At 33.5% G+C, this 15,120-nt stretch overlaps 1 protein-coding gene across 2 annotated transcripts in view; it reads right to left on the bottom strand.

Moving 5' to 3' along the window:
• Positions 1-14,683, bottom strand: part of LOC125072285 (prothoracicostatic peptides) — a 61,880-nt gene extending 47,197 nt beyond the window's left edge. For both annotated transcript variants that reach the window (XM_047682846.1, XM_047682847.1), the window contains exon 1: positions 14,631-14,683. The gene's annotated coding sequence lies outside the window, so the exon portion shown is untranslated. The remainder of the gene's footprint in view (positions 1-14,630) is intronic.
• Between the last annotated feature and the right edge of the window lie 437 nt (positions 14,684-15,120).

Genomic DNA, 15,120 nt, shown 5'->3' with positions numbered 1-15,120 from the left:
TGTAAGAAATGGTTAAAATTTCATACGGGGCCGATGTCTGTGTGCGGTAGCGGCCACTTACAATCCGTTGCGCCATTTTCCAGTCCGCCAACAAATGCCATGAAAAAATTTACATCTTAATCGCGCAATCCGCTTATTTTTCTGTCTAAACTTTCATTTGTTCCCGGCGCGCGCTGAAATGAAGCTATTCATGGAATAAATGGTTCTTTTATCCTTAGTTGTATCTTGGAATTATTGACTTTGCTTTAATCCCGGTATGTATCACATGAGGAATATAAATAGAAAATCTGTTTATAATAACAAGATTTTAGTAAATCGATTGATATAAGATACTGAAAAAGTAATAAAAACCTTTCTTAGAAACTGGTTCACACCTGTGACCCTCGAGCTGGCCCTTACTCAGCTCGAAGACCTAGCCTTGCGGTTCAGAGAGGTAGCAGTGACAGTGGGTGAAATGTCACGGGACAATTCTTTACATCATGTCTGTATAGTTTATTATTATTTTCTTGGTATCATTGGTATCGATCACTGTAAGTAAATTTAACATAACTTCTTAAATAAAAACTTCCATATTTTAGTTTATACTTTCAAATGCTCTCGAAGATGAATAATGTAGACGCAATAGTTAAGTTAAAACACTTTAGTACTTCAAAATATATCGGATAGTTTAAAACGTTAATATTTTAAGCGTTAAGTATTGGGAAGCGTGTTTACGACGTGAGACGTATGGCGCAGTATCGGTGCCGCTCCGAGGCACGTTTATGTGTGCGTATCACTTATCTAGGAACCCTTTACGACCACATTAACGGCTGTACTCGTGCTATCTGCTACGATTTCATATAAAATCTATCGAGAAACTCGATGTTCCTACAAATATATACACTTATTCTTATTGGATAAACGCTTAGAACGAGCCGAGATGGCCCATTAGTTAACACACGGATGTTATCGTATTCTGTGTACGAGTACAATACTGGGCAAACAGCATTGAGTTTTCATATACTTCATTGGTAACTTCGTGCTCGAAACTCTGAAATTCTGCCCCATGTGTATCCACCAACCCGTATCGAAGCAGCGTGGTGAATAAACTCAAACCAAACCTTCTCTCGAGAGTTCTATTTCATGATTTTTTTTAAATACATAATAACAGTAAATACTGTTATTTAATTAAGTATAAATATTTTAATGAAATTGTATTAAATGCACAAACTGAAAATTATTTAAAGAATAACTTGTTGATATAAAGTATATATACGATTGTTTTAAATAAAAATATATAAAAGGAATGAAGCCGCCTGTCACTTGAGTAAATCTCCATTAATGAACGTGGATTTGTTTAACTGACAACGAGGATCCTTCACCTACAACACGCCAGTCAAATAGACTCTCGACATGACTGCCCGTCCAACAATATTTTAAGGAAAAATTTAATTCAATAGTTTTACTGACGGTGCTTTAAATTGTACATAACGTTATATTAGATGAGCATCGTCAGCCCATAGATCTCTAGTAGGTCTCTCTTAAGCTGCGCCATTGAGCTCAATCTTCAGCTTCAATCCTAGTCGTTGTTCGTACATTATCCAACTTGACTACGTTCTCTCTCCCTTATCTTAAGGCGCAGTATTCATTCAAAAAATCGTTCACTCGAAGCGATTGGCCCATTGAAACTTCAGCTTGCTTATTCATTGGGGTTTAGTTATTCTATTGAATAAATATTATTGAAGTATATACTTGTAGTATATATACTACAAAATATCCTTTATTGTTCGCACAAAACTTAGAATTTGATTTTAAAAGTGTTTTCAATATTTGTACGCGTCATTAAAAACTGTAGAAAGTTTTTAACTAGAATGGTTATTAGGAAAAAGCATTACATCGAATTGTCCTATATAATTGTATTTTTGATACCGAAAATTTGGAGTCTATAAATATTATCCAGTCTCAAGCCTCAGAGGAGTTGAAACGAACCCTCAGTTGACGCGACCGTTATTTATTGCACACACCTTAGATTACAGAAATATTGCCGCGCAAAATATATGACAAACATATTAGATCAATGATAACGAGTAGATGAGATATAACAGTGGATATTTGCTGAAAATCGCGAGCTCTAATAGTAAATTATTGTCAGTGGTGCTGGTGTAGACTAGCCTCAAAATCTTCTCATCACAAAATCTAGCAATTACTTAAGAACTTATATATATATATAAAGAAACAGCCTGTTAGTGCTGGGCTGAGATCTCTTCCCTCATTGAGTAAAAGGTTTGGAGCTTATTCTTATATGTCACATACATATACACCCGTGCTAAATGTCTGTACTTAGAGGTAACAAGTTACACTCTCCTTATCAATTATAAATTATATCGGCGATCGACTAGGCGTGCGAGTTTTTTAGCTAGTTAAGAAATATCTTTAATCATTTTATAAGTCAGTCATATATTTTAAAAGGAATTGAATAGGCATAAGTCATCGTTTATATGAGCCCATGAATACTTTTTAAAATGATTTCGAGAGCGCCTCTAATTACATTGTATATGAACTTTTTTAATAAAACAGACAATGAATTTTTCAACCTAAATATCGGTTTTTATGAAAGGCTTTTTGTTCGAGCCGATCTTTACAAGTAGTTTGGGTTCGGTTAACGGTTCGGATGATAACTTCGCTGAATAGAACCACCGGAACTCCCACTTTACAAGATTACTTTTAGTTATTAGAAATTCATTGATTAATATCTGTAACAACTTCGTCCATACAGAAATCATATGTAGATTTATTTTCCTACAACGTATGAAATACTTCAGATATATACCTTGTGTGTGTATTATATAGGTAGGGGAAGCAAATAGGCCACCTGGTCGCTATCGTCGATAGACAATGGCACTGTAAGAAATATTATCCATTCCTTATAACGCCAATGCGCCACCAACCTTGGGACCTAAGATGTTACGTCACTTGTGCCTGGAGTAGCACTGGCTCACTGTGTTTTGCGGTACTGCTGTTTGGTGGTAGAATATCTGATGAGTGCTACGTACCCAGTCGGGTAGATGCACAAAGTCCTACCACCAAGTAAACAGCTGTGTGTAACAACTGAACATCGTTCGTATAAATAGGAATAAAATAAACATAATTTAAGCACACGAACTATTAAACACAGTAGCAGAGCTTCGGAATCTTTTGAATACGGGGCGGTCTCATGATTTGAAATTAAAATTCCTTTAATATTTGTCGACGCCCGCGAGCGCCATCTGCGCGTATAATTTGTATGGAAATAGCTACCATTGTGTACTCGGCCTTACATCTGTTTGTTTTTATTGTTAATTGATTGTGAGGACGTGGTCGTTTTATGGAAGTTTTTTCACTACAATTAATCGTTTATTTTTATTCATTTCGATTGGAAACGTTTTTATTTCGTTTGAAATTGTTCATTCTAAGCGTTTCGCGTACTAAGTGCTCGACTGAAACAATCTTTTCAAATGGCTACCTTAATGTTTAATTCAATTTTAAAAGTGTTTGCTCAATCATTTTTATGGAACCGACTATCGTGGTAATCAAAGTACTTACTGTTCGAAATTTAAATTACATTTATTAATTATAACTTGTATTCATATTAATTTCACTGTTCGGTCTGGACCCTACTGCATACTCTCCCTTTGAGTTGGTAGTGACCGGTTGGGTCAATCATAATCAAAATATACTTTATTCAACTAGGCTTTTACAAACACTTTTGAATCTAAACTATATTAAAACTACATTATGTGAAGCTACCACCGATTCGGAATGTAGATTCTACCGATAAGAACTGAAAATCAGTAGTTACTCTTTTCCAACATTTAAAATACAAAGTTTATTTTAGTTAGAATCCAATTTTATATGTACATAACATGCCCTGCCTGGAAGTCAACGAGTATGAACTCCACGGCATTCTTTCATTTATATAATTTTGTATTGTATTTACAAATGATTTGAATTTGTAAAGGAGTATTGCTTGTGTAGGAGACTTTTGTACGATACTGTTGTCCGATACTAATTTCTGTTATAAATAATGAAAGTTTCTTCATTATGAGAATGTACACACACACATACACAAGACATGTTGTTATAACCCGACTATTCTCTCGTATCGTGTCGCCTCTCGTGTCGATATGCTCACTGGGAGCTATTCAGTTCTCAATCCAATAAGCTGATAAACTTTGGTCATCCATCATCTTAGTCGACATCGTCCATATCACACGAATTTATCTCGCATACTTAGGTTTTATTAGATATTTAATTTATAAATAAATAAGACAGTTTTTCATCCCAAGTTCATAGGGATAAAATCCCTAAGATGCACCTGTCATACTATAATTTTAAATTTCACGTCGCGAACGAGTGACTATGGTAGATTTGAAGTCAATTGGTACTACAGCTGCAAAGATTTAATGACGAGTGAGAATACTTATGACTAATTAAGTATCTATCTAGTTTGTGAAGTAACGGTCTGCTTATTTCCGCTATTGGTAAAGGGACTGCTTTTTTAAGGAGAAGATTTATACTCTCGTATTTTCTGTAATATGAAGAATATTCCTTCGTCCAAGTGATTTTGATTTAAAATATTGCCACGAATTGTTAAAGAACGAAGTTATTTTGTTAAGTCGGTACAACAGAATTATAATTCGCTCTGAATATCGCTTTATAGAATGGAACAATGTTTATCTTAACGTTGGAAGATTTATCACTGAATCGTGACGAATGAACAAACAGCGCCCGTGTCGCTCACTCGCGAGATGTTTAGCAATTTAAAAGTAAACACACGGTGTGATATACTTTGCGTTTGCTTGCGATGATTTTATAAAAGAACTTTTAAAGGGATCTGCGAATTAATTTTAACAATACTATGTCTATTGTTGGAATAAAGTTCGAGTTCCTTTGTGACAATCATGATCGTAGGCTAAGTTCAAGCGATTCGCTAAAACTTTCAGTTCCTACTCATAGTTCTGGTTCTCAATCTAATTCTTTCGCGAGAGCTATTAGAGCTTTTGACAAGTTTCCTGTGAACATCAAGAAGGCTTCCAGCTTTAAGCTTCGCCTCCAAGCATTGTCTTTCAGAACATTTCTCAGAAGCAGAAAATGCTTGTTAATTCATTATTGATTTGTTACACTACCTTCTCTTATAATTTTGTTTTTTTCTTTTTATTATTAGCCGATTTGTTTTAATGTGTGTCATTTCATAATAAAGTAATATTTATGAATGTAATTTATTTGAATTTCATTTTAATATTTAATTTTTTTTATTATATAAAGAGCAATGGTCACCTGATAGTAAGTGGTCACCATTGCCCATAGACATTGGCTCTTTAAGAAATATTAATCATTCCTTACAATTTGAATGCGCCACCCTCTTGAGAGCTAAGATGTTATGTCCCTTGTGCCTGTTACACTGGGTCACTCACTATTCAAACCGCAACACAACACTGCATACTAGATTATCTGACGAGTCTTCCCAGACGGGCTCGCACAAAGGCCTACAAACAAGTAAATTGGTATACCGACTTCCTGTATTTCTTATTAGACTAAGGGTTAGGCAATCAGTCCTGCTTTCTTGTTTACAACACTATTTTAACTAATGACGAGTTTAAAATAAATAATACTTAATAAATAGTTACAAACGCTATTGTGCGTTTTTAGACTTTAAGTTTTGTACAAAGTTTATTTTAAACGCTATTATCTGATATTCAACTATTAATGATCACCAAGTCGTTATTTTACTGTATGAATAAGATTGCGCCGTTTGTACAAACATTAATTACCAACTCTGTGTAAAGAATGCAATGGTTTATGATATTAGCATAAGAGTCGCCTCGGCAGAACGTTTCGTTTGTTAAATCGTAAGTGGGTAATATTTCCTAATTAGACACTCCGAGGATTGTATTCCGCTTAAATTCAAGTATAAAATGAAACTATGAATTGTTTAATGTCTGTTGTCTCGTTGGAATTATAACTAATAGCATTTAACAAATAGTTTCTACATTCTTATAATTAAATTAAACCAAACTTTGTAATCGAATTCAATTTATACGGTTCGCTTAACTTATCTACGGTGACACCGCGTTGCTTGAACTTTATCGTCGATATAATAACATATATATATTTAGAGCCCTGCAATGCACAAATATATGATCACACTACAAACGATATTTATTTTATTTATTCATTCTAAAAAGTTACACCGTCAACTTATCACTAAGCACATAAAATAATATCTGATGTGGGTAACATTCAAAGTGATACGTCTTTAAAGGTGTAAACAGCATTGAATGTTTGCGCGTTCCTTAAGAAAAGAAAATGATTTTGTTTTTATAAGAGAAAAGGCTTATCGATTTTCTCCTGATAAGGTTTGAATTATAAGCTGTATCCCACAAACGGAACATCATCTGAAATGACCACAGAGTACCCCGATTGGAAACCAAATAAAAAAATTATAAAATCGGTAAATGATTTTAAGTAAATTATACAAAGCCTGAATCCAAAGGATGTATTATATGAAGCATATATCTGTCTGGAATATACGTAATGTATCCATAAAATGATTATAACGTCAAGTTGTGTTTAAATATTGTTATTCGCATACCCATTAGTCACAGCTAATGATACAATTCAACGTTGAAATTCTTCCCTCATCGCTAATAGGTTTGACTTCACGAGATAGTTTTTAATTCATAACAACTCAGAGAATCCAAGCTACCCGAAGTCATGGCTGCACGGGAAGGAACATCTCAGCTTCTTAATAATTTATTCGAAGTTGGAAACAAAATTCCTTTCAAGATTAGGGAAACGATTAATACGCATATTATTTTCGATGAAAATTTCCATCAAAGTATCTTATTTGCATGTTAGGTAGCGGATAATATTCCTGCCCAGCGTCCGATATTACATGAACGATATCTCAAAGGCCTTTTGACGGACGCCGGTCTGTTTGATCGAATATTGAAAAAGGGGCTTAACTCTGTATCTCACTTGGCTTTTGAGGAAACTATACCACTGAAGCTGAATTATCCATTATTAAATTAATTAGTGTTTCCTTTAAGTCGAAACACCGACTGTATAAGCGTGGTAGCTAACAGAAGACCGGGTCTTTGGCCAGCCGTGGGCTATCAGTAGCAGTTTTGGTGATTTTCCTCTATAGGTGATTTTTTTTAACGTGACAACAGTTACTGTCAGAAAATGGTGTTAAGCTTCTAAGTAACACAAAAAATAATTTTACACATAAAACTATTATTAATTAAAATAATATAAAAATAGATGTCTTTGATAGACATGAAAAAAACTCTGAGATTGAGAAGAGGGAGAAAAGAAGGGAAGAGAAAGTAAGATTTTATAGTATGTGCGTAAAATGTTAAATCTATAAGCTGGATGTCTAAGCGTAATAAATAAGTAGAAAAATCATCAAATATTTCAATTGATATCGATAAGGGCGAGTTTTAGGGCCAGAATAACTTAATGAACGTGTAAGTTTCTGGCACCGAGCAGCAACCCCTTTAATGGATACCACTTCTCGTACTTCATTTTTAGCACAAACTTAGTCTTTTTAATCGATAATACACTTTATACCTTTATAGACTATATTTACAAATTATTTCAAATACTCAAACAGCTTTTAAAGAGTAACTTGAGTATTTTCTCAAAAAAGATATGGCACAACTGCTGTACATAAGATAATGAATTTAAAAAATTGTATTTTTCTATAAACTATTTAGTGGTGAAAGTTATTTAGTCGTCCCTGTAGTTTCCAATAGTTGTTGTAGTGCATTCTCTTGTAACTGGCCGCGGCCTGGTGGGGGCCATTACTTTACAGCGCGTAGCTCACCCCACTTCTACACGGCTGACTTTGTTTAAACTCATAATCACTTTTATACATCGGTTATTATTCCTTTCATATTATTTGATTAGTATTACCGTTTTTGTTTTTGTTTAGAAAAATAAGGCGGACGGATTAAAGCCATGAGATAGTCTGTGGTACCTCGGACAATGTCGCAGTAAATATATATACTCTATTCCAACCATAAGAGGAGAAAAGCCAAATAAACAATATTTGACAGCAAATTGACGCGTTATCATTGGTGAGAGATTGATTAATCTATGAAACTCACTAGGGATTTGCGAAAAAATGTCTCGTTTTGAACGTCTATGAAAAAGTTATCGGAATTTTGAAAGTAAAATTAAAGTGGATATAAGTAGTTAGGTGTAATAGTATTGTATTATAAATAAAGATATATTCATCATAAACTCGTAGTAGTTCACAATATAGCTGAGTTATTAGCAGATCGCATGGAATACGTAATTCTAAGGTTTGTTTATCTTTTTCTTCTTGGATTGGATATCACTTTTACAATGTATCATTTTTCGGTGGTATATTAACTTGAGTGGTACCAATATTGACCAATTTGCACCAAGCTACACTACCGCCGCCTACCGTACAGTATTTTATTCACACATACCCTACTTTCAAAATTGGAAAACCACTTCATAGATTAAGTATATTCAAGAAGGTGGAGTTTAACGTAATAATAAAATCAATAGTTTCCGTCTGAGGTATTTTTGAAGACGTATCTAAGGTATTTAGGTTTGAGGTGAGTCAGTGGTCACTCCACTGAACTACAGTTCGCTAAAAAGTGAATAGCTGCGTTATATGAAGATTTAATATTTTTTTATGCGATATTGTCACAAGTAAAATTGCTTGTATAATGTAATTAGCCGAGATGGCCCAGTGGATAGAATTCGTACATCTTAACCGATGATTACGTGTTCAAACCCAGGCAAGCACCACTGAATTTCAATTGAACTGAAATCATGTGCTTAATTTATGTTTATTATTCATCTCGTGCTCGGTGGTGAAGGAAAACATCGTTAGGATGCATGCATGTGTCTAATTTCAACGAAATTCTGCCACATGTGTATTCCACCAACCAGCATTGGAGCAGCGTGGTGGAATATGGTGGAACCTTCTCTTCAAAGGGAGAGGAGGCCTTAGCTCAGTAGTGAAAAATTTTCAGGCTGCTAATGTAATGTATGTACTCCATACGTTCATACGTAGAAAATAAGACACAATACAAGTTAATATAGTTTTTGTGTCTGAGTTGTTTCTGTACAAATTTGTGTTGTTATTAGCATACTAGCATGTATAATAAGCGAAATGACAGTTAAAAAAACCTTTATAGTTATAATGACTCAAACGTTTTAGTAAAATAAAACCTTGTAAATAACTATTGTCCTACAACGTCGCCGATTAATTTGGTCCTTAACTCGATCGTTAAATAAATTATAATTCTCTACGGAATCAAGAAATTGACTGTTAATAAAAGAAATTTGAAACTTTGATGGAGCTTCAATGTTGTCTCCTTTCCTTTGTAGTTATATTTTATAATAATGATAATCAATTTTAACGAGCGCCTAACAATAAGGCTAGGGGTTTTTCTAAAGAATTCTCCTTCCAAGGAATATATATTGTAACAAATATTCAGTACTTTTTGTGCGCGCTAACACACTTGTATAAAATAAACACTCGACTGTTTTGCCTCGAGCATTTATAAAGTCCGATGGGACGGAAATTTAACATGACCAAAAAAGATCACGGCTGGACTAACGAGTTTACCTGTTTTACACGGCAGTATTTCATTGGCAACTTCCCAAACTCAGGCTGCCACTAAGAGTTTTTGAATGATAAATTCCATGACATTTTTACTGACCCGATCCGGGATTTGAACCGAGGACCTCGAATTATGCATTAAAATTAGCTACGACACCGACGAGACATTTGTATATAGTAATGAGTATAATCTTTATATTAAAGTGTACTTAGTATTACAATGAGCAGTAACTGTTGAATGATTTCACTCATTTAATAAATGTATTTCGCAGATTGAAATCTCAATTTTAATCAAACCGTATTTTGAGTTTTAGTTCACTATAAATAAAGCACATGTTTCTTCGTCGAGGCTATTGTAACCGGTCTTTTTAATTGCAACCATTTGTTACAGGCGTAATTTTCAGTTGAGTTTTCGTTAACTTGCTGAAACGACGCAAGTGAGTCATTTGTTTCGTTATGCTTAAAGTAATAAAACTCGAATATTGTAATTTCGAATAAATTGTTAAGATATTTTTTTATTCCGAATAAAACCGTAGAGAGCTAACTTAGTCAAATTAATTTGTATTTTAGTTTGACGTTAACTGGATCAAACTCGTTTTATTTAAATTTATTCTTTAATTATACTCGAACATTTATAATGTGTACACATTTTTTCTTATAAGAAATATAATTAAGAAGAAAAGTAAAAATTCGGCGCCGTAATTCTTTTACAAGTCCGTAGTTATTTTTAAACGAGCATTTTTTGGTCTTTTACAAAATTTGTTCTATTTCTGTCCGAATAATTTATATTTTTAAAACAGTTATTTAATGTATCTTTTGGCAATTCGGTCAAAGTAGAAATGTGTAAACTGGTAGCCCAATAAATAAATAACACGTGAAAGCCTCGTTAAAATTAATGACTTTATTTTTGAGATAAGCGGTAGCTTAATTTAACCAAACAGCCTTGTCAAAATTAATTCTAATATTTGCAATTGTTGCAAATTAGTACGTGACTTATTCAATGTACATATAAAATATTTAACTTCTGTAGTTACACTGTACTGTGTAGAACGTGATGTAGCTACTGTAGGCCTACCGTAGCAGATCGCTACGCGTAACTAACCGCCTGCATTTTATGCGAGCCGCAATCAACTCAACAGTTTTCAACATTACTTTAATTAACTGGCAACACGTGTTGAAATTACGTTCGCTTAATAAGAAACTTAATTTAGTTAAGCGAACAGAATAGTGACTGAATAGTTTATGTCGTTTTATCAAAGTAAAATGACAAAAAATAAATAAAGTTTTTTACAGCAGATTATTGTTTTATTTTAAACGATTATAACCATTTTAAATGTATATTATAAATGAGAATATGAGCGAAGGGGAAAAGTTGGGACACTTCCCAACCTACAACGGGACCTCAACTACAACGTGAGAGACGGAAGCAATGGCTCCAATAAATTGACAGTTATGTAATCCAAGTTCTTACGTTCCTAGCTTGGTCACTTTTATTGATGTTTGTCTATATAATAACTCCGTCCGTGGGATTTGCATTGACTATTTGAATATATACATAACTATAGAAAAAGGACTGGAATATATAACGGCTAGGCGGGCGGGCTATTAGGCCACCTAATGGTATGGTGGTCACCAGCCGCTGGATGAAATTTTAACCATAACTTATACCGTCAATGCTCCACCGATCTTGAAAACGAACTTGTTAGATCATTTGTGCCTGTAGTTACACCGGCTCACTTACCCTTCAAACCGGAACACAATGCTAAGTATTGCCCTTTAGCGATAGAATATGTGATTGCGTGGTTGATTACTACCCAGGCAGACTTCCACAAAGCCTTACCACCAAGTAAGGTACCACCATCAGGAGCAGGCTATGCAAAAATTAAAGAATCGTTAAATATGCTACTGTGATTTCAAAGATAAAGTTTAGAGCTTTCTCCACCGCGCCGCTCCGACACCAGTCGGTTGATGTGCATGTAGCAGAATTTCATTAGACACGTATTTATCTTTTCTGATAATGCACAATTATAAGTAAATTAAACGCGCGAGATCTCTCGGTGTTTCTCCGGATTTAAGCTGCCGATTTACGGTTAAGATCCGCGTTATTTATTGGATCCTATCGGCTCTGTGTTATTTTCCTGAAAGTGAATTACAGTTTATAACTTTCGAATTGAACTCCTTCATAAGTTTATGAAGTTCAACTCGAGAAGCTTTACTAGTTCAGTTATTTGTAAAATTTTCAATTTCTGCGAATTGAAAATTCATACTTCGAGACTCCTCTGAATTGTTTTCGGAGATATAGATGTCCACCTGACCTATCCGACTCGACCGGTAAGTACCGAGACCAACACCAATGAGGCAGTTAATATATTTGTATTGTATGTGGTATTCGAGGATATTATTGTAGAGTTATTATTTAAATAATTGTCAATATGTATCACATTTAAAAATAAGATGTTGTTCATTGTAGAGCGGTGGTTTACTTTCCTTACGAGGAGTACGGATTGTATCGTAATTGTAGTAAGTGTAGTTGATATCGTGTTACGTATATCACACACACGACTAGATAACAGTCTTTTAACATTTATTTTTCAACGATTAGATACCAGACTATAGGTCAGTAACATAAATATATATTGAAAGGAAAGTAAATGTTTCGTCAAAGACATTTCGCTAGTTACAATAAAAAGCTCACAAAAATTGCGTAAATCATACAGGCTCAGGGGATACCGACCGTCGCTTCTGAATAACGGTATTTCCCTCCTATGACTTACAGTTTGCGTAATCGAATAAATAACTACAGTAAATTACATTAATGTGTTTTTTATGAACATTGCGAAACTTTTTGAATATCAACTGTCATGTCAAAATTAATGAGACAGGTTGAAACGACATTCGCACATTTTTATTTTTAGATAAAAAAACAATTTCAGATTCTTTTTTCTAATGCGAGATAATAAACGGCTGGATTGATGTACTTGTACTTGTACTTGATGTATTAGAGCGTCGTCTGCGTGACAGGTGGCGACTCTCGGATCATCAACGACGCTTGTTACACGAACAATGTTATACACTCTATGTAAATGTTTAAGTGTAACATCAGCCTCCGTGCTTAATTTAATTTAATATAACCGTACCATATACTCGTATATATCGTAAATGGCTTTCAGTTGTGCCAGCAGAGTACGGTACGAGCGGCCTAAGTCACGTACGAGTTTATAATTATTATTTAAATATTTTAACTAAAAAGTCGTTGTATCATTTCGACTTTATAATTACTATGATTTTCAAATATTTTATCATTTTTATCTTAAAATATTTATTTAAATAGTAATTATTTTTCATATAATATTTTCTCAATACCATAGACTCTTTATATAAGTGCGTGTAAGTATGTATGTATATTAAAAATAGCTTTCATATCTATATGATATATTTATTAGACAAATCATCAAGTACTAGCTTAAAATGTAGCTTTAATCGCGCTTTATCATATAAAATGTTACCTATAGCACACAAACCGTCACTTCCCTTTTCCCCTTTCAAGGAGTGAATTAAAAAAGTATTCTATGTCCTCGCCCGGGAGTCAACCTATCCCCTCACGCCAAATTTCATCTAAATCTGTTCAGCGGTTTGAGCGTGAAGACGTAACAGACAGAGTTACTTTCGCATTTATAATATAAGTAAAGATATAAATTAATTTTTAAACATTGACTGCCTTTTAATATGAGTATATTATATACATATTAATTTATTTTATTTTATTTTACGAAGACAGCAGTTGGTTATTTAAGTTGTTATTCGTTAAAGAAACACAAATCTTTATGAATCAATATCTTTGAATGTTTAATAATGTTAATATACTCGTTTATTTTTTTAATATTGGTAAGAAAACTTTTTAAAATTGTTAGTATTCCTAACTGATACTAACAAACTGAAATATATGAAATTTACTAACATCATATTAATTTTTTTTTTGTCAATTCTTCCACTTCTGTTTTAAACTTCAGGACTATAAAATGATCCTTTATGTGACTAATATTAACTGTATTTTTCATTTAAGAACCGATTTCGAAGAGCATATTATTTGTCAAATATATTTTCTTAATTTTAATAAATAATAAGTTACTCATCTCGGCATCACATGGGCAAAATAAGGCCATAAAGTTTATATTAAAGAACTAAGATAAAAGATTTTGATTTTTTGCTGGCGTACGTAAAACATAAAAGTTTCATCATAATCGGATGAATCGCATCGGATAAGGAACGCATGGACGAACAGGTAAAAATTAATATTATTTATTAAGATTTAGCAAAGTTCATGTTCAAATTTTTTTGCTAATTTAGTTAATTAGCGAGATTGACGTACCTTCATTAATGACCTCCTCCCTAACGTCGGCTAATAAATTATGTAAATTCTAGGAATAATTAACGGCGGTAAATAAATAATGAAAATTTTAGTTATAATTAATTAAAGATCGCCGCAAATCAGTTAAGATAAATACTTTACACACATCGCGGACGGTTTGGGATAAATGTATGAAATGCGATCTCGAATTTAATTAGTTAACCAAAACATTTACACAAATTGTAAGAAATAGATACTACTCGTAAGATTAGTTATGGTTTCTTATGAACAAGTACTTTAACTTTACTGTAGAGTGTTTTAGAATAATGTTTGCCTACTTTTGCCTACTTTCGCTGAAAGGATCCGTGATTCTTTTTTCTACTTTAGTAAGTTTTTTACTTAACTTTAGCTAAATGATTTTTTTAAATCATAATTACCGAAATAACGAGTAGGTAAGATTTTATAAAATATTATTAAGACAAGAATTTCTGACTGTATTTTTGACAATAATTATTTTAAATTACTAGTAATTAATTTGATTTTTACTATACATTTTTCATATGACGAAAATAATATCAATTTTTTTTGCTTATTACTATTAGTTACGCATATTGTAGCAAATTCTGACAAAATTTCAGACAAACGGTCACAACTTACCTTTATCTCGCTCGACGTAAACTTTTGAAGAATTTTCAGTACAGCCCAGCGTCGTAATCGGAAGACTACTGATACCCTTTACCCCGTCGAAGCCTTATATACTCTTTGGTGGATGTGAGGGCGAGGGGCGGAGCTTTCAGGCGCATGTCACCCCAGGCTCCACCCATTTTGACAACAAAACCAAATGACGTCACGTATGACGTCACAAAAATTTCGTTTATGGCCAATAAGAAGCCACTTAAAGGTCATGTGTCACTTAACACCCATCAAATGTTAATTTTCAAATCGAAAAAAAGCGCTGGAAAAATATTTTACATGTTTAAACTTTTGTATTTCTGAAGATCTGAAGAGTGTCCAATGACTGATTGCTGAAATTGAGTGTTATGTTTATGAAATGTCCCAAACCTTAGTGGCTATTCTTTGGAACATTGCTAGAGAGGGCTATTCCCTATTTGGGTATGACTGATATTACGTATATGTCAAAATAATA

The sequence above is a fragment of the Vanessa atalanta genome, chromosome 21 (assembly GCF_905147765.1).
Source record: "Vanessa atalanta chromosome 21, ilVanAtal1.2, whole genome shotgun sequence".
Classification (NCBI taxonomy): domain Eukaryota; kingdom Metazoa; phylum Arthropoda; class Insecta; order Lepidoptera; family Nymphalidae; genus Vanessa; species Vanessa atalanta.
This window is presented reverse-complemented; position numbering and strand designations above follow the sequence as displayed.